Source organism: Crocuta crocuta, unplaced genomic scaffold (genome assembly GCF_008692635.1).
Source record: "Crocuta crocuta isolate KB4526 unplaced genomic scaffold, BGI_CrCroc_1.0 scaffold28, whole genome shotgun sequence".
Classification (NCBI taxonomy): domain Eukaryota; kingdom Metazoa; phylum Chordata; class Mammalia; order Carnivora; family Hyaenidae; genus Crocuta; species Crocuta crocuta.
In genome coordinates, this window is record NW_027533256.1 from 214,591 (window position 1) to 238,434 (window position 23,844).

General features: G+C 38.5%; 1 protein-coding gene across 4 annotated transcripts in view; it reads right to left on the reverse strand.

Moving 5' to 3' along the window:
- KCNMA1 (potassium calcium-activated channel subfamily M alpha 1) overlaps positions 1-23,844 on the reverse strand; it is a 738,944-nt gene that overhangs the window by 165,167 nt on the left and 549,933 nt on the right. The window lies entirely within an intron of this gene.

Genomic DNA, 23,844 nt, shown 5'->3' on the forward strand with positions numbered 1-23,844 from the left:
CATATAGAAAGTATGTAAAAATTACTAGTGTTTGTAGACTCACCCTACTAAAATACCCTATAATTACCTGAATGCTTGTAAAGCCATAAAAAATTCTAGAAAACACTATACCAAAACACTAACCATTGTTATCCCTGAATGGAAGACTAACACTTTTCTCTATAGATTTCTGAATTGTTGTCTGAAGGCTTTTACAATGAGTGTGTGTGTGTGTGTGTGTACATACACATAAACAATAAAACAATAACACAATAGAACTATATATATATATATATATTTCTACTTTGGGAAAGAAACAATTTTTCTAACCACACCCTGAGTATCACAAAAAGTAAAATGTAATTTCAGAGAGTCTTTACCCCAGATTTCATTAAAATCTGTGTTTTTTTTCTAATGTATCAAGCTCTACTGGTTTTCCCAACAACCCTCTTCAGGCTAAGCATTTCTGGAAGGATTTTACGTTGGAATTGATCTTTAAAAAGTGTAAAGAGAATAACAACAAGAATGCTGAGCCCCTATGGGAGCTCAGAGATCTTGGGATTCCCAAAGCAGGCAGGCTGAGTGGTCCCTGGGAGTCTGTAGGCCGTGGCCTCCCATGTATACCTCCAAATAAGGTGAGGAGATGAGAGGCAGCTTCCCAGCCAATAGGAAGTGACTCCTTACAATTTCTTGTGCTGATGCTGAATTAAAAGGCATCTTGTCCATCTATGGCCCATAGTCAGTCAGCTAGGGGAAATACCTAACACTACCATCTACTTGGTGACACTGTGGAATACCAAAAAGGCAGGAATCATTTAGAAATAAATTGAATGCTCCCTGCTTCTCTGCTATTTGTCTGCTTTGTGCAAGTCTGGGTGATTAGAACATGTGGGTTACCCTCATTAGTCTGAGCTGCTTCTAACCTACTCCCACGCATTAGATATTAGCTATGCAGTGCTGCGGGGTATGGGCTGTTTATCTACAAATTGGTCTTCCCTAGAGTGGGGTCTTTAAAAAAAACCCACTCAACCATTTCTACTGCTAAACTGTCTGATTTTTAAAAATTAACTGCAATGTGTTTAACTAAGCATAAACTTTTTAATTTCCCTGAATCATAAGATTTCAACCTTTTTTTCAAATAAAAGACATTTTGACTTTATAAGCAAAGGTCATTCATTCCGACTAATTTGAAAAACGCCTAGTCTGAATTAGTAAATAATTTGAAATATAGAATGTTTGGGGCATTATAGTTTCATAATTTGTTTCACTGATAAATAGGATACTATATGAGGAATTGCCAATTATAAATCCTCATGGTAGAGCTTTATGGGAAAATAGTATTTTTGAAGTGCAAGAATTCATCCTATTCTTTCAGCAGAACATTCCGTTTATAATGTGTTGCTTATAGTACTAGTTTAATTTGATTTTCAAAACCAATGAAAATATGAGCCTTTATCTCAATTATTATTAATTTTTGGTGGCATTCCTCAGTTAATATAGTTTTAATATGGTTCTTTTAGTTATGACCAATATTTTCATGCCTCTGTGTTTTAATAGAACTATTCTTTTTTAATATTTCCTTTTTTAATTAAAAATATTTTTATTTATTTGTTCATTTTTTAATTAATTATTTATGTTTATCTATTTATTTTTGAGAGAGAGTGAGGAGCAGAAGGAAAAAGAGAGAGAATCCCAAGAAAGCTCTGCACTGTCAGTGCAGAGCCCAATGTGGGGCTCAAATTCACGAACCAAGAGATCATGACCTAAGCTGAAATCAAGAGTTGGATGATTAACTGACTGAGCCACCCAGCAGCCCCTGGAACTACTCTTTAGACCAAATTTTATTGTAGGTTAATCATTAACCATTTTTACTATGTAGAAACAATTTTTTGCAGGATAATAATATTATTCATGTTGGCTTTGAACATAGCAAATATTTTTCAGTTACTCATTCCGCAAATATTTATTGAGCATATTCAGTATCTATTCAGGACCTATTTTAGTTGCTGATTAAATCTTATTTAAATGGTGTTTATTTTCCCATTTTTTTTCTCTTTTCTGGAAGAAGCATCAGATATATCTAGCTAAGATATCTAACCAGATGTATCTGACTTTTACTGATTTTTTTCCCGTATTTCTTTTTCTGCAGGTTTTGCCTTTGTGGCTGATCAAAAACACTTAAGAGATTCAATGTCAAATAACTGGAAAAAACATACAGAAATTTTCTGGAAAGCAAAATGCCTCTTCTACATCCATCTGTGGATTCTCAGATGGCATCTACAATGCTAGAGAGAGTAGCACTGAATTGACTGTTTAAACACTGAGAGGTTTCACTTCATTGCCCTAAACTTTTGCTTACGATTGGCACATCTTTAACAGTATTTCCATATAGATAAGTCAACATGTTTTTGAGATTCCTAAAAAAGGTGTTCTGGGGCGCAAGGGTGGCTCAGTCAGTTGAGCATACTAATTTTGATTTTGACTCAGGTCACGATCTCATTGTTCCTGAGTTCAGGCCCCGTGTCAGGCTCTGTACTAACAGTGAAATATCTATAATTGTAAGAGCAGAAGAACCTGTAATTATAATGAATAGTAAGACTTTTTAATCCCTAAGGGCAAGAATAACAAATTGTGACAGGTCAACAATAAGAGCAGGCCAATCACATCAGGAGAATCAGGGAATGAGCCCCAGCCCAGGACACTGACACCATAGCACACTGCAGGCTCAGACAATAGAAGGTCAATCTTCATCCCAAGGCAAGGGCTCAAATTGTCTATCACTACTTACCAAGGTTTATGTTTCTAAGTCTCAAACCTGGCATCTTTTGACTGACTTGGAAAAAACAAAAATGAAAGTACATATTATTTTACCTTTGTCAGCAGTGAAGAAATGCATTCTCTTTTTAAAAAAATTTTGTTTTTAATGTTTATTTTTACTTTTGAGAGAGAGAGAGAGAGAGACTGAGTGCAAGCAGGAGAGGGGCAGAGAGAAAGGGAGACACAGAATGAATCTGAAGCAGGCTCCAGGCTTTGAGCTGTCAACACAGAGCCCGATATAGGACTCAAACTCAGGGAACTGTGAGATCATGACCTCGGCTGAGGTTGGAAGCTTAACTGACTGAGTCACCCAGGCACCCCAAGAAATGCATTCTTAAGAAAGGAAAAATAAGTGTAATATATGCTGAGTTGAAAACATTTGTGCCTCACCCAAGAGAAAATGGCAATGAACAAAGAGATCTGGAAAAGGTGGAACAAGTTATCATTATGATTTCCCTTTTACAGAGGAATAAACTGAGGCACAGAGAGGTTAAGTAACATACTAAAGGTCACAAAGCCAATTGTTGGTATGAATAAGATTCAGAGTTCATACTCTTAACCACCCACTGTGTCACCTCTTGCTAGAGATGACACGGTAAATATATAAGAAAGGAGTGGTGCTAGAATCTTGGGTGTTGGAATGGATTTGGTGTATATGAGTACTTAAGAGGGGAAATACCAGAACAGAAGCTCGCCAAGGACTCAAAATCTTAAACCCTGGAGCCTGTGACCTTGTGAGAGGCCAATGAGGATTAACATTAATTTTGAGTTGCGAACCAAGGGAATGGGAAAAGATATTTGCAAATGACATATCAGATAAAGGGCACGATGGCATCCTTTCTACTCTACAAAATGGAACCAGCCCAGCCTACAACTTCTTTCCTAAAATAGTACATGCTATTCTACACATTTGTGTTGTGAAGGTATTTTTTAACTGTAATGTAATGTACATACTGCCCAGCAGAAAAATGAAGGAATCGGACCAAAGTGACTTAAGGAAAGGTGCCAAAATTAATTTGCCAGCCGTTCAGCCATCAGTCAAAGGCAAAGCATTTCCTGAGGCAGCGGTTTCTCCTGTGATGTGGCTGTCACATCAAACTCCAGCTGTTTTAGAAGAGCAAAGATGAGCAGGTGATGTGCTGTGGCTCCTGATTCATCAAATACTCACTCACAGAATCTTCAGTGAGAAAGGGAACTGAGCCATTGGACTAGCTCGTCTACACTGCTTGTAGGCTTATTTATGTTCCCTCATTATCTAATTTTTCAACCGGTCTAGTTCAACCCCCTGAGTAAATGGTTGTACACCGATTCATGGGCAGACAGCTCCACCATCAAAGGGTACCTTCCAACTGGAAACATGAGCCTTGGCTCCAAAGGAAGTAACACCTTCTTGATCCTAGATTCTGCATGCATTACTAATGGTGGCCTGGTAATGACACCTTTTATTTTTTATGCTTTCTCTGATTAGAGTGAAACTGTGTTTCTCTAATGCTAACAACCCAGTGAATGTGAAAAATCAACCATCCTGGCTGGGGTATCCTACAACCATGGTGATTTCTGTTCCCAGCAAAGAGTCTGAATGACCGTGGTGATTGCGGTCAAATAATTTTGCTAACGTCTATTCCCCTGGCGTCTAGAATCCTGTAAATAATTCCAGAGATTATCATATGCCAATCCTTATTTAATTGAAAACAAGTACACTGTTTTTGTCCAAATATACTCATATTATGCACATCAAAAATAATGAACTAAAAGGAAATTATAAAAACCAATGACCATTATGTTAGCAGCTGCAATAAGAAGACATGAATCATAACACACACACACTAACATTGCCCAAAACTGGTACTAGAAGACAAGTGTATTAGCAGGTATTCATTGCATTACTATTTTTTTAATCTATCCAAATTCTAAGATAATATTTTTCCTCTAAAAGATGCACAGTTTTAAATCATCAAACTGCTTTAATAAGAATTAACTAGCCACATCTGAATGAACTTTTCTATATATAAATTACACAATACATTGCCATTGTGACAATGACATGAGCAGACCAATGTGCCTTAGATCCCATTAAACATATTAATTTCTACAACAAGAAAGAAAGAAAGAAAGAAAGAAAGAAAGAAAGAAAGAAAGAAAGAAAGAAAGAAAGAAAGAAAGAAAGAAAGAAAGAAAGGGAAAGAATCCACAAGAAGTGTCACGCCCTTGACTACAATAATAAACACAGGATCAGCATTTATGGTCTGTAGGCTGATGAGAGTATGGGTGGTTATTAAAATGTGTGGGGTCATTTATCCCCATTCTTTAACAGCATGCTCTGTCACTGAGAAAAATCTGATTTAATGTTTCATCTAATCATTTCTTGCTGGAACGAACAATGTTAAGGACAATTGAGTGTTAAGAAGTCTTTATCATTGGGCTTCCCAGATTCTCTCTCTCCTCATTTCCTCCATGCTCCAATCTTAACACACTTGTCCCAGTTTTTATCAATGGGCACATGGCTATCTCTTTCACTTTCCCTTTCTCGCCTCAACATTCTTCAGTATAATGACAAATCCTAAAATCAACTCATGGAATTAAAAAATAAAACATTTGCATCTTGCTAGCTTAGGTCCTCACAGGTGCCAGAACAGAGAATGCCTTGCTGCATAGCTTTCTGGGGGTGGAACAGACTGGTGATAAAGTTGAAACCAAAGGAGAGAAACAGAGGAGATGGGGAATGAATGGTGATTTGCACCTTTTCAGAATGTATTTCTTCTCCATGCCAAATTGCACTTCAACGCTGTACTTGGATGTGGACTCAGGTCGGCTGCCCTTCTGAGAGCAGCATTGGATTTCAGGGACTGTATAACGATTTGGCATTCCACAATTATGGCCTATTTCAGATTGCATTCTCCAGAATGTGAGAACAGGATGAAAGGATTTCAGACTCGTCCAAAGGCTTCAGGACAATGTCAATTAAAACAAATTATTTGGGACTTGATGGAATGCCAGATAACCGGTTGCTTCAGCACCGAACAAATAAATAAACACCTCCAAAGATTAATTCTGGGTGGACTTGAGCCAAATCTCTTAGTCCCAGACTAGTGGGCTGCAGACTATCAAATGAGATTTCTTCCATCAGGCATTATGAGAAAAAAAATGTCCACATGAGGTATTCTGAGAGAAATTAACAGACCGCACTGCATGCAAAAGCGTTAAGAATATATGGTGTTTTCCCCACTATATTACCCCCAGCCCAGATTATTCTGAAAACATGAAGCGTGCCAGAGGGACTGAAGCTAAAAGGACTTAGTGCAAAGAATGATATGAGAACTTTTTCTTAAGTTTGTTTATTTATTTTGAAAGAGAGAACATGAGTAGGGGAGGGGTAAAGAGAGTGACAGAGAGAATCCCATGCAGGCCCTGCACTGGCAGCACAGAGTCCGACACAGGGCTCGAACTCGCAAAGTGTGAGATCATGACCTGAGCTGAAATCAAGAGCTGGATGCTTAACCAACTGAGCCACCCAGGTGCCCTGATATGAGAACTTTTTAAAAGAATTATTATTTAGAAATGATTTAAGAAAGTAATTTTTTAGGTCTACTAAATAGAGCCATACCTGCTTTCTGTTGATTTATGTTTGCATTATATATATTTTCTACCCTTTTATTTTCATCCTGATTATATTACTGTATTCGAAGTTGAATTTCTTTTTTTAATATATTTTTATTTTTTGAGAGAGAGAGATCACATCCATGTGTGCAAGTGGGGGAGGGGAAGAGGAAGAGGTGGGAGAGAATCTTAGGCAGGCTTTGTGCTCAGTGCAGAGTGGAGCTCAGTCTTATAGACCTGGGTTTATGACCTGGGCTGAAATCAAGAGTTGGATGCTTAACCAACTAAGCTATCCTGGCACCCCTGAAGTTAAATTTGTTTAGACAGCATATGCCTAGGTCATGTATTTTATGCCACTGTGCCAGCCTCTGTCTTTTAATTAGTGTAGTAAGACCACTTACATGTAATGTGATTATGAATATATTGGACTTAAGTCTGCCTCTTTTTTCTGTTTAATGTAGTTTTTCATTTTTGTTTTATTTTTTCTGCTTTTCTCTGGGTCACCTGAACATTTTTTTTAGAATTTTGAATTATCTTTAGTGTTTTTGAGTATCTCTTTGTATAGTTTTTTAGAGGTTGCTCTAGCTGTTGCTGTGGCCAGAAATTGGTATTTTTCCCAATATATAGAAGGCTTTTCTACTCTCTTCCTATTTTTTTCTCCAGTAAAGAAGGGTATTTTATGCTTAAGAGATGTCAGAACTTGTTAAAGGTTGGCCTATTCACTTTCTGTCCAAATAGGACTTTGGCTTTGCAATCTTGCTAATGGTTAAGAACATCCTCATTTGTGCTTCAAATAATAAAGCTCTTAAAATATCACAAAAAGAATTCTAATCTGGGTAGAGCAAGCAGGAAGTAAATGTTCTCAAGCAGATGCCTGCTGAGCAATCCTCATGAGAAAGATTCAGCCCCCAGCATGCAGGATTATCCAGGGCTTCCCAGTCCATTTGAGGAGGGTACCAGGTTTTGCTTCTATTTCCAACATCCATTCTTTTGCAGACTCAAATTTCTGCAAAATCTAACAGAAATGAATTCCAAAAAAGAAAAAGATCAGCAAAGTACAGGTCCAAAATTTTTCTCATTCAATTCAACCAATATAAAATTAATCTATCAAATTGCTCTCAAAGTTCCTAAGAACTTACTCTCCTTTTCTGTACTTTTCTTCCTCGTGGATGAGTAGCATACAGTTCACAGCACCCATCCATGGACTCACTGACAGACATGCTGGCCTCACTCTATCTTACAAACCCGACTTCCCACAATTCCCCCCAAGTTTCGGCAAAGTAGAAGTATTCTCAGCTATTTACTAAAGTAAGTTCATCGGAACTTACCAACAGGTGTTATCTTGAATGCACAGAGTGGAGAGAGGGTCGCCATGAAAATACAGGTTATTTTGAGTGCAGAAAATTCTATCTGAATCTCCAGTGCCTGCAACGGTACATGGTACCCAGCAGTAGCTCAATAATATTTGGATGAAATAGATTTGGGAAGGACTGGAATTCACAAAGCCAAACTGGGCATTTTTTTAGTGCAATGGTTAGAGTCTTAACACGTTAACAGTAATTGTAAATCTGTGGCAGGGGAAAACACAATCCTTTATTTCAAGGAGTAGCTTGTGGAGATAGGCAATGCTAATCTAAAAACTTTTCTTGTTTCTGATTTCCCCACCACTTTATTTCTCTTGATCCTTCTGTTGGAAATACATACATACATACATATATATATATGTATATATATATATATATATATACATACAATCTCTCTATTTTTCAATTGTCCAATCCAATTCTTTCTTTAAAGTTCACATTATATGCCCTTTCACTGGTGAGACTTTTCCTCATTTACCCGGTTGACATGCTCTTCTTTGCCTTATTGGGAATACTAATCGAGCCCATTTCTAGGAGGGTTGGGAGGGTTAAGTTGGGTTATCAGTATAGAATGATTAGAACACTATCTGGCCCACAGTAAGCACTCGATACATATTAACTATCATTAGCTACCATCATAGCATTCAAGTCTTCTAACATCTAAGGAGAGCTATAGCAAAGTAGAATTCAGAACATGAGCCCTCCTTATGCACTCACCTTTGTATCTTCCAGAACAAGCAACATACTACCTTCTAAGGTGTTTTTATGAGAGGTGTTCAATTAATATTTGTTGCATTGAACAAAACAAGAAAAAAAACTAGAGAAAGAGACATAATGAAACAGTTTTCCCAGTCATCTAATCACAAGTCAGCCCTGACAACTTCACAGCATTTAGTGTTGGAATATGCAATGAACCAATTCTGGCCTCCAAATGCTTAAAAATAAAAATTCTGTATTCTTAGGTTCTAAGAAGGAGCAGGTAGCTGGGTCATTTTTAAACTTCCCAGAAAACATCATACTAGGAGCAATATTTTTCTGGAAAATTTTGTCATCACAGGATTTCTTTGGCTACTTAACAAGTGGCTTATGGTTTTCTAAATTCTAAATCCAATACCTTGGAAACTTGAATTTGAAAGAAGGAATTCTCTAGAGCTGGTATACTGCCACCAATCTAACTAAAGTTCTTCCTCCTACTAGCTAGGAGTCTCACTACCATCCCCGAGGAAAGAAGCCCCTTTGTGTTCTTGTCTCATGACCACACTGCCTTCCCACGGGACTTAGCCTTCTGTCTTCTCCTTGCCATCATTTTTTGGATTACAGTCAAACAACAATTCAACAAGAAACAGACTGAACCCAGAAGAGGCTACATTTGGCAATTCCATTACCCCCAAATTCTGAAATTGAAGCAAAAACAATGGCTTCCCTCCCTCCCTCCCTCTTTCTTTCTTTCTTTCTTTCTTTCTTTCTTTCTTTCTTTCTTTCTTTCTTTCTTTCTTTCTTTCTTTCTTTCTTTCTTTCCTTCTTTCTGGATAGGAAGGGAATTAGAAAAGAAAAGCATTCAATTCATCACAGGACTGTGAGCTTACTTTTGAAGAGACAAAAAACTACATTATTGTCTATGCCTTTGCAGGATCTTCAGTATTTTAGATGGTTTGGTGAGAATCCCACATCTATTGCTGCTACCACTCTCACCAGGGAGCACTTCTGAGGCTTACTTAACAAAAGTCTTCTGAGCTTCTGAGTCCATGGCTTCCCAAACTCTGATGTACATGTAAATTATACAAGGGTCTTACTGAAATGTGGTTTCGGATGCCATGGTCCTGGGTGGGGGCTGATTTGGCATTTCTCACAGGCTCCTAGACAACAATGACGTTGCCCAAACATGGACCACACTTTGAGTAGCAAAGAGCTATTCCCTAAGACAGTGAAGAACAGAAAACAAGTATTCTACATCATGCCTTTGAGGAACAGAGTTTAAGGAGAATCAATCACAATCCAAAGGATTTAAAATTACAGATGAAAAAACGTTTTCTGTGAGTATCACTAAATACTGGAGCCAGTTACAGAGAAAGCTTAAGCATAATTAATCACTGAGTATCCAAGTGTTTGGGTTGTTTTGGTAATTAGTCTAAACAATATCCAGGGGTCCAGATTTATCTACTTAGTCTCTCTCCATTGACTCAGTAACCCCAATGATAGTTTAGCCTCCATTTCAATGTGGGCTGTGTAAAGACAGAACAATGAGATGGCTATATTTAATTCAATTAAAAACAAAGTTTCAAAAAATGGCCCTGATTTGTATCCCTAATTTCTATTCAACTTTCCCATTTTAGGACACAGCGTCGAGTGTGAGGACGAAAACGCTTGCCAACCCAGTCCTATTTTAGTGACAGCAGATTCTGGATACTTATGTCTCCTATCGCTGTACAATACGGCCTAATAAAGTCGAGCCAAAGAGACTAGATTTCATTTCAGAGCAAAGGGTTCAGTCATAAACTTTTGCTTTCTGGCTGAACAGAGCCATTCCAGCCGCAAGCATAAATTCTGCTAGTTTTAGGTATCAGGGTGATTGGGAAGCCAAGTGGGTTATTTGTGAGCCAGGTATCCAAGGCAGAGGCACCCGCTTTATTGTGTATTCATTGTTATCTGGAAAATCTCTTGCCAGCTACAGAATATTTTCACAGGAAGTTAGACACGACTTCAGAAATTCCCCTCTGTGGCTTCCTAGAGTGGGTTTTAGGCCTCATCAAAAAGACATTTGGTTCAGAGATTGAAAGTGGGCAGCCTATAAGTTGCTGAGTTATTTAGCTGGGCTTAGTAGTTTCCTTTTAAGGGGGACGGGGCATGACCACCAATGGCATAGCAGCGTGGGAAGTACCAAAGCACATGTAGGCTCTGAGTTCAAATCCTAGCCACCCTGAGTGTCCCTGAACTAAGCTATATAACCTCTCCCAGCCTCAATCCCTTTACCTACACAATAGAGCAATAATAGCACCCACCTCCTAGGAAGACAACTGAAATGAAGTGACACATGTAAAGGCTTACCATAGTGCCTGGCCAACGTGTCAAGTGCTCTGGTGGCTTAATCATACTAAAAGATGGCATTTACTGAGTGTGTACCCTGAAGAGTTCTAAAAATGTCAGCTATCATTATAAGTAATGAGTGATGGTGATGATGGTGGTGGTGATGATGGTGGTGATGGTTATAATGCTGATGGTGATGATGATGGTAATAATGAAGACATTTCTCCAGCTCACATAAAGAAACAGAGGCCAGTTAGTTAGATGTTGGGTTTGTGATTCATGGCTTCCTGTTGCTTAGTTGCTGCTAGAAGAGCCTGGAACACCACTGACTATCAAATGATCCTCTGGATGGAGGAGGCAAACTAAGCAGCTTGAGTTTGCTCCCCAAAAGGACCTAGAAGTCTTCCCAACCCCCACCTTTCCTAGTGGCCAGTAAGTTCATTCTAAATAAATATGATGATAAGACAGATTAGATATTTGAAGAAAATGATGGTCTCCTAAAATAGGAGAAGGATCACATGTGGATGGTACCTGTAAGCTGATGGAGGCAGACCCAGCCTGGCCTTCTTAAAGGATACCCAAGCCAGCAACATCCTGATGGGTAGAGTGAGTTACCCAAGTTTTCTGGTTTCTGGACATGACTTTTGCCCAGATGCCTCAACTGGGGTATCCCTATACCCTACTCTTATTTCTCATCCTCCTTCCTAGCAAATGGCTTTGCTCCTTACTTCCAGCCTCACCTCCCAGATGGATTTTAAACAGATACCTGGTATATCCTTGGTCCATAGGATGGGCAAACTAGTAAACTGGTGCTTATTCAAACATTACGTTTTTAATGTTTATTTATTTTGAGACAGAGAGTGCACATGAGTGTGGGAGGAGCAAAGTGAAAAGGAGAGAAAGAGTATGTGCACAAGTGTGGGAGGAGCAGGGTGGGGGGTTCGGGGAGATAGAGTGAATCCCAAGCAGGCTTTGCACTGTCAGTGCAAAGCTGGATGTGGGGCTCAAACTCATGAACTGTGAGATCATGACCTGAGCCAAAATCAAGTCAGAGACTCAACCATCTGAGCCACTCAGGCGCCCTTCAAACATTATTTTTTAAAATACTCATTCAACTCATATTCAGAGTAGAGGCTGAGCACTAGTGGGGAGATAAGAGAGAACAATCAACTGCTCAGAGTCTTCAGCCTCTACCACCCTCATAATCCAATCCTGGCCCTAATTTTGCCAACTTCCCTCAAAAAAAAAAAAAAAAAAAAAAAAAACAAACATAAACACAGANGCAATTTAGAAATACTTGTTGTTACTTGGGGGAAGAAAGCCCATCCCTTCCACTCCAAATAGTTTATGAAAGTATTCCTTCCAACTGCAAACTTTATGCCTCCAGAGAAGAGTTCTGGAAGGCACGTTTTCTCCTTCTAGTTGCATTTCTAGGAAAGTGTTAGCAATCATTATAGTTCATTATTCCCCTCAAAACTGTCAGGCTAATGCTCATCTTGCAGTTGGTATAGATTTGTGATGATCTTGTTTGGGCGGGGAGAGGCCTCTCTGTCCCTCTACATTCCCTGATCCCATGAGCAAGGTCAAGTCAATAGTATATTTCAAGTCTCCAGGCACAAGCTGGAAGGTTGCTACTCTCTCTGAGTTCTCCCCAGGTAACTCCTTCTAGCACACAGCTGTTCTCCTGTAGGCCACTCCACTGCAAGGCTCTGTGCTGGGCAAGGCTACACCAGCTAGTTGGGCTTTCATGCCATTATGGGAAGAACAGTCAGTGAGTCTCCATTTACTGTAGAGGCCTGGGAAAAGCCAGACACATGCATCCAGCTTTCACCTGTAAAATCTTCTAGCTGAAGGGGCTGAGGCTGGGGTTTTTGACAGGAAGGTTGAGAGGGCTGAAGGAAGCAGTGTCATTTAGACTGATGAACAATGCTCCTGTCCTAGAAAATGTATTCAGGCAGAAAATTCTGCTAACCTCGTATCTCACTACAAAGAGTTCCAGAGACCTTCCCCCAACATCAGCCATTTACAAAGATGTTGGCAACACAAAAGTGTAAGCAATAGGGAGGGATACCTTCTTGCCACCCTGGAGATTGGTTTTATATTAGGTTCATCCCTCTATCTTCTCCTATCAGTGACTCAATCCTAACCCAGTCTCAAGTTTCATCGCAAATAGAAACCCATACAGTACCACTCACTCCCAAGAAGGAAGAAAGTAGCTAGGGGATTTAACACACTGCCAACCATTCCAATAATCATCTATACTCTTACACTTTTTACAGTGGGAAAATATTAAGCTAAGAAACATTGAATAAGCAGACCAAGGTCTTACAGCAAATTATGTCCTAAATCAGAGTCTTTACAGCTTCCTCACTGCCCAGCCCTCTGTTTGTTACATAGATACACAGGTCCCTTCACATTTCACCAGTGAGGGAGTAAAGGCGGAGTGAGGGCTGTGCTAGAATTTTGGATAACATGGTGGTCCATGGATGTAACTGCATAGGGAGACACCATCCAACATCTTTGGCCAATCAAGTGTAATACTTAATCTGAATTCTGAAAGAGGCACCAAGTATTCCTCTTTCATTGCTTCTTTCCACATAGTTTATGAAAGGAGAAGAAAAAATACCCAACCACTGAAATAAACGCCCTTCTCATTGCCAAACTTTAACTAAAATAAGAAACCCAACAGAAAGTCCTTTTTTAAGTGATACTTACAGTCTAGAGAAAGGAGAAACTGATTAAATTCATTGTCCTCAAAAGTAATGCCATAAATATGAACTCTAGAAATAAACACAGACTTCTCTTGGTAGACTGTCAGCAAGGAGCTTCTGCACACCAAGATCACTGGGCACAGATACAGATGTTATTTCTCAATGGGCAGAGATAGCCTATCTACTGAAACAATATGGGAGAAAGAGAGGAAGTGCTACCTTTTACTCATATATGTCAACTAATTCCATCTGCTTCCCACCCTACTTCCCATCCTCTATAACAAATAAAGCACAGCACTGAGGCAGGGCACCTGTATATCTTAGAACTTCAAACCCTAATAAGTGGGCCTGAATCACTCTTGTTACCCTGAAATACAAGTGGCATTAATGATAAAAACTAAAAAAATTATACCCAGTTGAAAGGTTTTATTGCACGCCATTTTTCAAGATGGCAGATGGATGCCTAAATTGATCTCAGTGTCATTTTACTGTTGTCCCAAAGTTTCCCTAAATCAGCCAAATGAGTTTGAAGTTGAAATAGCCACCTCATATTGTCCTACCAGAAGAGGCACAGGAGTTTACTGTAATGCAGCTTGCCATATTATGTTATTTACAGCCTCGGATGAAAAGGTGTATACTCTCAAACCCATCCCAAAGAGAATGATGAGTGAATATGTTAAAAGGACCTGAAGATGACAATACTGTCCTAGAGGTAATATTCTCCTGGGTCTGACTATAAAAGACAATCTAAAGGACTATTTGGGTTTTTCGTTCTGGCTAAGGTAGAATAAGACACTCTGTCCTGTATATTTCACTAAATGTACCTCTTAAGCCTTGACAGAATGCTTGGAGTAGCCATTGGAAGACTCTAAGAAGAAAACAATAGCAGGCAGCCTGGAGAAAATGACCAGAATTGGAAGTATCACCAAATCAGCTGTGAATTTACTATTGTGTTTTCATCTCTATCCTCCAGCCTGACCTCAGAACCTATAAGTGAAGACCAAGATGTGGACAAAGAAAGCTCCAAGGGAAGCTACTGTTCTGGCTCAAAGACCAGTAGGAAGAATGGGAGAATGTTTTCTCTTTTTTTTTTTTTTTTCTTTTCTACTCTTTTCTAGCACCTGCACCCCAAAGGCATCCAGTGGTGGCAGTAGCAGCGGTAGCAATGGGAGCAGGAAGGACATTATGAGAGGTAGGAGAACCCTCACTAGCTAGAGGATCTGAGGTCCTAAAAGAATGAGGCAAAGCCCTGTTTCTTCTTGTCTTTGTCTTCCCACTGGTTTGCCCCAGGTGGGCACATAGGAGCAGGAAATGTACAGTAATCAGGGTAACTAAAGTCCCAGCTTTCTGGTCAGAGGACAAAAAGAAAGGCCTCATGGAAGCTGACAATTCCCTGATGATCACAGAGAAAGAGGATTCAGGAAAGTGGCCCCTTACAATCATTTCTGGACTCCTGAGCTATGCATGGATGAAGCTGACCCTGTACAGCATATATAGATCTTAAGAACAAACTATAATATAGACTATTGCCCAGTCTGAGACTGATGTGGGACAGATCCAAAGAGCACTGCCAATGCTTTCAAATTCAACTGACATTGGAATCACAATCCATAGAAGCCTGGTCAGAACATGTAGCCTAAAATCCAACAGGTTGATTACATGTCAAAATAAGAGTATCAACATTTTTTCCTAAGATCAAAACAAGACCCATAGTTTCAAAATAAAAAAAAAAAAATCAAAATGTCTAGGATATAATACAAAATTTCTTGGCTTGTGAATAAATAGGAAAATCTCAACTTGCATCTATCCAATGCAAGATACCACAGATATTAGATACCACAGATATTAGAATTATCTAACAAGAGCCATAAAGCAGCTATTTAAAAAACATTTCAACAACTAAAGGAGAACACTTCTGTTAAGAATTAACAGATACCGGAATCTCAGTGAGCCCCAGAAGAATAAACCCAAAGAAATAATGTTCAAACGCCATGTAATTAAATGATAGAAAGCCAAAGACAATAAAAATTTTAAAAGCAATCAAAGAAAAATGACTTATTACTTATAGGTTTACAACAATTCAAATGACTACAGATTTCTCATCAGAAACAATGGAGGCAAGAGGGAAGTAGAACAACATTTTAAAGTACTGAAAGAACAGATTTGTCAACACAGAATTCTGTATCCACTGAAAATGACCTTCAGGAATTAAAGTGAATTGAAGACATTCTTAGATGAAGGAAAATGGTATTTGTTTCCAGTAAACTGTTCTTAGAGAACTGTTCAAGAAAGCTGTTCAGACAGAATGGAAATAATAACAAATGGAAAGCTGGAAAATCAGGAATGAAAAAAGAACAACAGAAAGGGGAAATATCAGGATAAATATAAAAGATGATACTGCTATTGAGTTCTTTAAAATATGTTTAACGGTTGAGGGGAGGCTGGGTGGCTCAGTCAGTTAAACATATGACTTTGGCCAGGTCACAGTCTCACAGTTCATGGGTTGGATCCCAGCAGTGGGCTCTGTGCTGACAGTTGGAGCCTGAAGCCTGCTTAGGATTCTCTCTCTCTCTCTCTTTCTCTCTCTCAAAATGAAATAAACATTAAAAAATAAAAATAAATAAAATATGTTTGATGGTTGAAAGTAAAAAATATAACACTGTCTTATGGGGTTGCCCGTGTATATAGATAACACAACTACAACAAAAAAATGGGGAAGGTAAAGAGACCTATAGGTTCATAAGGCTTCTGCATTACACCTAAAGAAGTAAGTCACTGAATCTAAGTAGACTTGAAAAGTTAAGTATGTACATTACAATCCCAAGGCCAATTACAAGGCTATATAAAAGTATGCAATAAGAAATACTATAGATAAAATGGAATACTAAAAATGTTCAAAATAGCCCCAAAGAAGAAACGAAAACAGAGGAAACAGACAGAAAACAAATAGCAAAATATTAGACCTACATTGTAGATAAATAGTCTAACACACCTTTTAACAAACAGATTTCACAGAATGGAATTAAAAACAAAATTACCCAACTATAAGCTGTCTAGAAGAAACTTACTTAAAATTTAAAGATACAGCTTGATTTAGGCAGAAAATGATGAGAAAAAGTTTTTTCCCCATAAAAACACTAGTCAAAAAAGAAAGCTTGAGTGGGTCTATTAACATCAGACCTGAAGTCTACCAGATTTCAGAAAAAGAGAATTACCAAGAATATTAGGGACGATACGTATTGACTCAAAGAATCAATTTACTAGACAAAAAAAGAAAAAAACCCCACAAAAACCAATAACGCAAATGTACATGCATTTAAGAGCTTTAAAATACACAAAATAAGATCAGACAGTATTACATAGACAAATCACAATTATCGCTGGAGACTGCAGCACTGTTCTCACTGTCAAGGGTAGAACCAGCAGACATGAAATCAGCAAGGGTGTAGAAGGACTGAGCAACACTGCCAATTAAGAGGCACGGATTAAGGCTTAATGTTCATAGAGTACTCTTACAACAATAGCAGAATACACATTCTTTTTAAGGTCACATGGGACATTCACCAAGATTGATCATATAAAACATACTTTAACAAATTTAAAGGACTTGAAATCACACAGAGTAGGTTCCTTAACCATAATGGAATCAGACGACAAATCAGTAATATCAAAATAAGAGTAATATATCCAAATTAAGCAATACACATTTAAATAATCCCACAGGTCAAAGAAGAAGTCTCAGGTGAAATTGAAACCATTTCTAACTGAATAAAAATGAACATACAACATATCAAAATGTGTGGAATATGGCAAAAGCAAAGCTTAGAAGGAACTATATAGCATTTAATGTTCATGTTTGTTTTTTTTTTAAAGTATGGCCTTCCACCTTTTTTTTTTTATTTTTATTTATTTCTAGGAGAGAGAGAGAGAGAGACAGCGTGAGCAGGGGAGGGTCAGAGAGAGAGGGAGATACAGACTCTGAAATAGGCTCCAGGCTCTGAGCTGGCAGTCAGCACAGAGCCCGACGCGGGGCTCGAACCGACGAACCGCGAGATCATGACCTAAGCGAAAGTCGGACGCTTAACCGACTAAGCCACCCAGGCGCCCCAATGTTCATGTTTTTTTAAAAAGGAGTCTCAAATCAATATCCTAAGCTTTATCTTAAGAAGCTAGAAGCATAAAATAAACCCAAAGCGAGCAGAAAGAAAACAGGAAAATAAAGAAAGTAATAAACCTAAAAGGTGATTCTTTGAAAAGACCAGTGAATTTACATGTAGTAAGATTGACAAATGGAAAAAAAAGACACACATTACAAAATCAGGAATGAGAGAGAAGATATCACTACAGACCCCATAGATGTTAAATGAAAATAAATGGGAAACTATGAACAACTCCATGCACATAAATTGTGTAACTCAGATAAGTAAGATTAATTCCTCAAAAACCTCAAATTGTCATAATTCGTCCAAGATTAAATAAATAACCTGAATAGAGCTCTAAGTATTTAAAAAATTGAATTAGTCATTAAAAACCTTTGGAAAAAGAAATTCAGGCCCAGATATTTTCAGTAGTGAATTCTACCAAGTATTTAAAGAAAAAATTACACAAATTCTACACTCTTGCAGAAAATAGAAGAAAGAGAAAGTCTTCTCAACTCATTTTATGAAGCCAACCATTACCCTGATACTAAGACCAGACAAAGACAGTACTAGAAAATATAGAACAGTATCTACTCACAACACATACACAAAACACCTTCATGAAAGTATTAGTGAATACATCACACTCTGACCAAGTGAGTTTTACCTTGGAATGCACAGTGGCTAGTTCAATGTTCTCAAATCAGTCAATGTAATTCACCATATTAACAGTCAGAAGAAGAAAAGTAATACAATTATATCAATTGATGAAGAAATGGCATTCAGCAAAATTCAGTATGCATTCATGATTTTAAAAAACCAATGTCTCATCAAATTATGAATGGGAAAGAACTCCCACAATCTCAAAATAAAGACATCTATAAAACACCTATAGCTAGCATTATACTAACTTGCTAAACATTGAATATTTTCCCCCTAGGACTTGGAAAAAAATCAAAGACCTCTACTCTCACTCTTCCTATTCAACGTCCAGCAAGAAGTGCTAGCCAGTGCAATATGGTTGCAGGATACAAGGTGAACATAGCAAAATAACATGTATTTCTACATACCACCATTGAATAATTGTAAACTGAATTTTTTAAGATGTCATTTACAGTAGCTCCAAAAATTGCAATAATTATGTGTATATCTATAAAAACGTACAGAGCCTGTTTGCTAAAAACTACAAACACTGATGAAAGAAGTTAAAGATTACCTGATAATAGGGAGACAATATTTGTGGATGCCAATTCTCCCCCAAAATGGTCTATAGATTTGACAAAAAAAGCAGTAGGATTTTTTTTAGTAGATAGATAATCTAATCCTAAAATTTATATGAAAAGGCAAAAACACTAGAAGAGCCAAAGTAATTTGAAAAGGGATACATTTGAAGGAGTCACATTAGTTAAGGCCAATTTTAAGCCACAGAGGATTATTCCCAGACATGAAACCTAATGGAATTTTTCTGATTGGATTCTGAAGCTAATTGTGGCTGATAGAGCCTTTCTTCCTTCCATATTCTTCCCTTTAGAAAGGGAATGCCTATAATTGTTATCCAATGGTTATCCTATCATTATTTTTTGGAGACAAAACACTTATCTTCTAGTTTTACAGATCTGCTGATGGAACGGAATTTTGCCCCAGAGTCTTACCCATACTAATTTTGATGATAAAATTTGGGACTTGAGAGTTGATATTTATATGGGGTTCTGAACTTGAATTGGGACTTTTTAAAATATTAGGATGGGCTTGCATGTGCGATGGATATAGAACTTTGAAGCCAAAGGGCAGACTGTGGTGGACTGAATAATGCCCCCCGCCCCAAATATACCTGGAACGTGTGAATGTTATCTTGCATGGGAGAAAGGACTTTGCAGATACAATTAAGATCTTGGGATGTGAGGTTATTCTATTTTGTCCAAGATGGCCTTAATTATAATCTCAAGTGTTCTTATAAAAAAGGAGGCAGATGGGGATTTGATTAAAGAAGAGGAAGTAAGAAGTGGGATATTGGAAGCAAATGCTTGAGGGATATGAAGAAGGAGTCACAAGCCAAGAAATGCAGGCAGCCTCCATAAACTAGAAAATGCAAAGAAACAGATGCTCCTCTAGAGTCTCCAGAAGGAACCAGCCTTGCCAACACTTTGACTTTAGTCCAATGAAACTAATTTCAGATTTCTGGCCTCCAGAAAGGGAAGAGAAAAACATTTGTGTTGTTTTAAGCAACCAATTTTTTGGTAATTTATTACAGCAGCCGTGGAAAATTAATACACATGGTTTCATTTCTCTTAGATAGACACCTAGAAGTGGAATTTTTGGCCATTTGGAAACTCCATATTTAACATTTAGAGAAAACCCCTAAAATCTTCCAAATTAAAGAAGATTTCCTTTCATCCAGGAAAGACAGTGTTAAGAAAATGCAAACTCAAGGTATAGACTGGGAGAAAATATTTATAAATCCATCAAAGTATCCAGAATATAGAAAGAGCTCTTAAATTTAACAGTATAAAGCAAACAACCAAATTAAAAAAAGGGGGGGGCAAACACTAATAATGCCCAATGCTGGCAAGGATGTGGAGCAAGAGAAACTCTTTTTCATTGCAAGTAGGAATGTAATATAGTACTTTGGAAGACATTTTGGTGGTTTCTTACAAAATTAAACATATTTTTGCTGTACCAATTGCTTTCCTTGATATTTACCCAAAAGAATTGAAAATTTATGTCCATACAAAAACCTGTACATGGATGTTTACAGCAGCATTATTCATAATTGCCAAAACTTGGAGGCACCCAAAATGTCTTTAGTTGAATGGATAAATGTACTGTGGTACCTCCAGACAATGGACATCTGGAATATGATTTAGCACTAAAAAGAAATGAGCACGTAAGCCATGCAAAGGCCTATAAGAGTGCAAAAGAATATTATTAAGTGAAAGAAGCCTATCTGAAAAGGCTACATACTGTGATTCCAACTATGTAACATTCTGGAAATGGAAAAACTAAGGAGATGTTTAAAACATTATTGTTAGCCAAGGATTAGTGAGGAGGAAGGTTCACCAGTTGTGACAAATGTACCACTGTCAGTAATGGGGGAAGCTATGCATGTGTGGGGCAAAGGGTATTTGGGAAATCTCTGTACCTCCACGCAATCTTCCTATAAACCTAGAATAAGCCTATTTTTAAAAATGGGCCAAACACCAAAAAGGACAGACAGATGACAGAGTAGCAGATGAAGAGATGTTCAACATCATTAGTCACTAGGGAAATACATATTAAAACCACAGTGAGATACTCTACACATGCATTAGAATGGCTGAAATAAAAAAAAAAACAAAAAACCCTGACAATTCCAAGTGCAGACAAGAATGCAGAACAACAGGAACTCTCACACATGCCTGGTGGGCATGACAAATGGTACAGCCATTCTGGAAAAACATGTTGGTGATTTCTTTTAAAGGTAAACACACATTTGCCCTCTAATCCAACAATCTTGTTTCTAGGTATTTCCTCTAGAGAAACTAAAACTTCATGTCCACACACACTTCTACACAAATGCTTATATCAGCTCCATTCATCATCTCTCTGGACTAGAAACAACCTAAAATGCCATCAAAGGAATGAATGGACAAACAAGCTGTGGCATATCCACAAAACGCCATGCTATTCAGACAAAGGAAAGAATGAAATGCTGATAAAATAACCTGGGTGAATCTCAAGGGAATTATACTGAAAGAGAAAAGTCAGTCTCAAGCGGTTACATCCTGTATGATTCTATTCACAAGACGTTCTCAAAATCACATAATGATAGTGACAGAGAACAAATCACTGGTTGTCCGGGGCTAGGGGGCTGGGCAGCATATGAATACACAGTGAGGACATGAGTTTTTTTCGGGGGTGTTGCAACTGTTCTGTATCCTGATTCTGGTAGTGGTGGCACGATTCTACATATGCGTTAAAATGCACAGGACTGTGTGCACACACGTACACACACATCAGTTTTACTGGAAGTTAATTTTAAGACTAAAATTAAAGAACAAGGTAGCTGGACAATTTAAATTGCTTCTGAATCTTAGTGGGACCACATACTTAAGCATTTTCCTGTAATGGAAAATGGCCAGAAGAAATGCTAGGTAAATGTGGCGGGATTTATGTCCCAATCTCAAAGACATAAACTCAGAGCCCTACCACTGTGGCCGAATGGTTTGCGTTACTTAAATATTTGTACTTCGATCAGAAGGAGCCTGGACCTCACACCCTCTTTACTGATACTACCTCCGTGTTACCGCAGTGCACTTTGACCCACTGGTTTCTCCCTCAACCAACTGGTCATCCTCTCCCTCCCCTGCGCAGCCACAGCGCTTGACTTGGGCAACAAAGTCTCCCACATGCCAAGGCATTAGGGTCTAGGGATGATAGTGCCTTTTTCAGACCAAGGCACCATGGAGAGAAAGGGGCAGACATAGGTATTGGCTACCTTTGAAAAAGATCTGAATTTTCATGTTACATAGTTTGGCACGGTTGAGGAAAACTGACGATACCACTTTCACGAATATTGCAAAGTGATTTCTACTCTTAGAAGCCATTGATTTGAATACAAAACCAAGCGGTGTCTATATCAGGACGTTTCTCTCAGGGAAGCAACATGTAATAATGGGGAAAGCACTGAGCTGAGCACCCAGGGGTCTGGTGGAATTCTGATCCCTGCTCTACCATTTTCCATCCGGCTGTGCAACTAGAAGTCAGCCATCCTGTTTCCTCTTTTCCTGTCTTCCTACTCTACACATGAGGAAGGGTCGTTAATGCTGGCTCCTTTGCATTAGGCACATTTCCCAAATAGGATTAAATAAAATGCTTGTGTATCTGGTCAAATAAAAAAAAATTTAAGTAAAAATGTATATGTTATAGACTGTAAGGTGCTTTGCAAACTCAGGATACTATTATAATTTTAAAGTTGACCCAAAGTACCCACTGTATCAAATCACTGGTGGTTCTTTAATTTGCACCCTACAGATATGTAGAGTAGTAGCCTCAAAATGCTAGGGTCCTCACCCTTGTTCTGGGCATAGATTTATACTCGGTATCGCCCTAGGGCAATGATAACCAGTAGATTTACTAAAGGACTTTGCGATTTTATGCCTCATGGTTTAATAGCATTTTGAGACTTTTGCTTGAAAAATCACCAGTGGTATGTGGCATCCATAAAACCTAGTTAGAAAATTCCAAGTGGGGGAGGCCAGGAGGACGCAGCCTGTGAATGCACGCAGTTAATTAAAGGCTGATAATCTCCAAAGTGGATCGTATTGATATTTGTGGCTTGGTCAAGAGGGCCTTATTTCACATTATTGACAATACACTGGCGGCTGATAAAGGCCAGGCTGAGTGGCAGCCTCTCCTGGTTTTCACGGTGAGTCCTGGCCACCTCACCTCCTGTGGCTCTGTCCTCACTGGGCACGGGGCTCTGTCTGCACGTTATGTAAGTTTTCTGTGCTGCCTTCCCCTTTGCTTCAGTCTGTGCCAAGAGCCAAATAAAAGAATCCATATGTGATTACGGCTCTAAAACCAAAAGGAAAATATTAGACAAAAATTTAACATTTTGGGGTTTCTAAGTTTGTTTTACCTTTAATGCTAGGCAGACAGTTTACACAAATCATTTTGCTGCAAAGTAAAGAGTAATGAGTTAAATGTGTTCCCTGTCACCATCAATCATGTACATTTTCCTTTGATTGACCAAACATATAAGACACATGAAATGACTTTCTAATCACGTTAGGGGGAGGGAGGGAGGAGGAAGGAGAGAAAATCGGGAGGGAAGCATAAGCCTTTTTTATTTTATTCAGAAATTCCATTGACATTTTCTGGCAATCTTCTAACATGCTGTATGGGCTTCTCTTTGCTAATAATGTTTGCCTTGAGAATTTGTAAAGGTCTAAGAACTCTTTAATTCAATGTTCTAGAAATTACCAGGGCCAGGGGGGAACGAAATCCCTGTTAATAGTTCATGGATTAATTCTCTCTTTATTTGAAATCATTTGCAAGAAAGCTGCTCTGTTTTCAGGTGGGCGTTAGTCATCTTGAGCACAGTGAGTGGCATTGGGAGAGGCAGGCTGAGCCGCTGAGCTGACGAGAGTTGAGGAGGGAAAAAGAGGGTGCTGCCCCAGCTGGGTTACGGAGGTTCAGCGAATTCATTTCAGTGCATGGGTGTTTATTTTGATT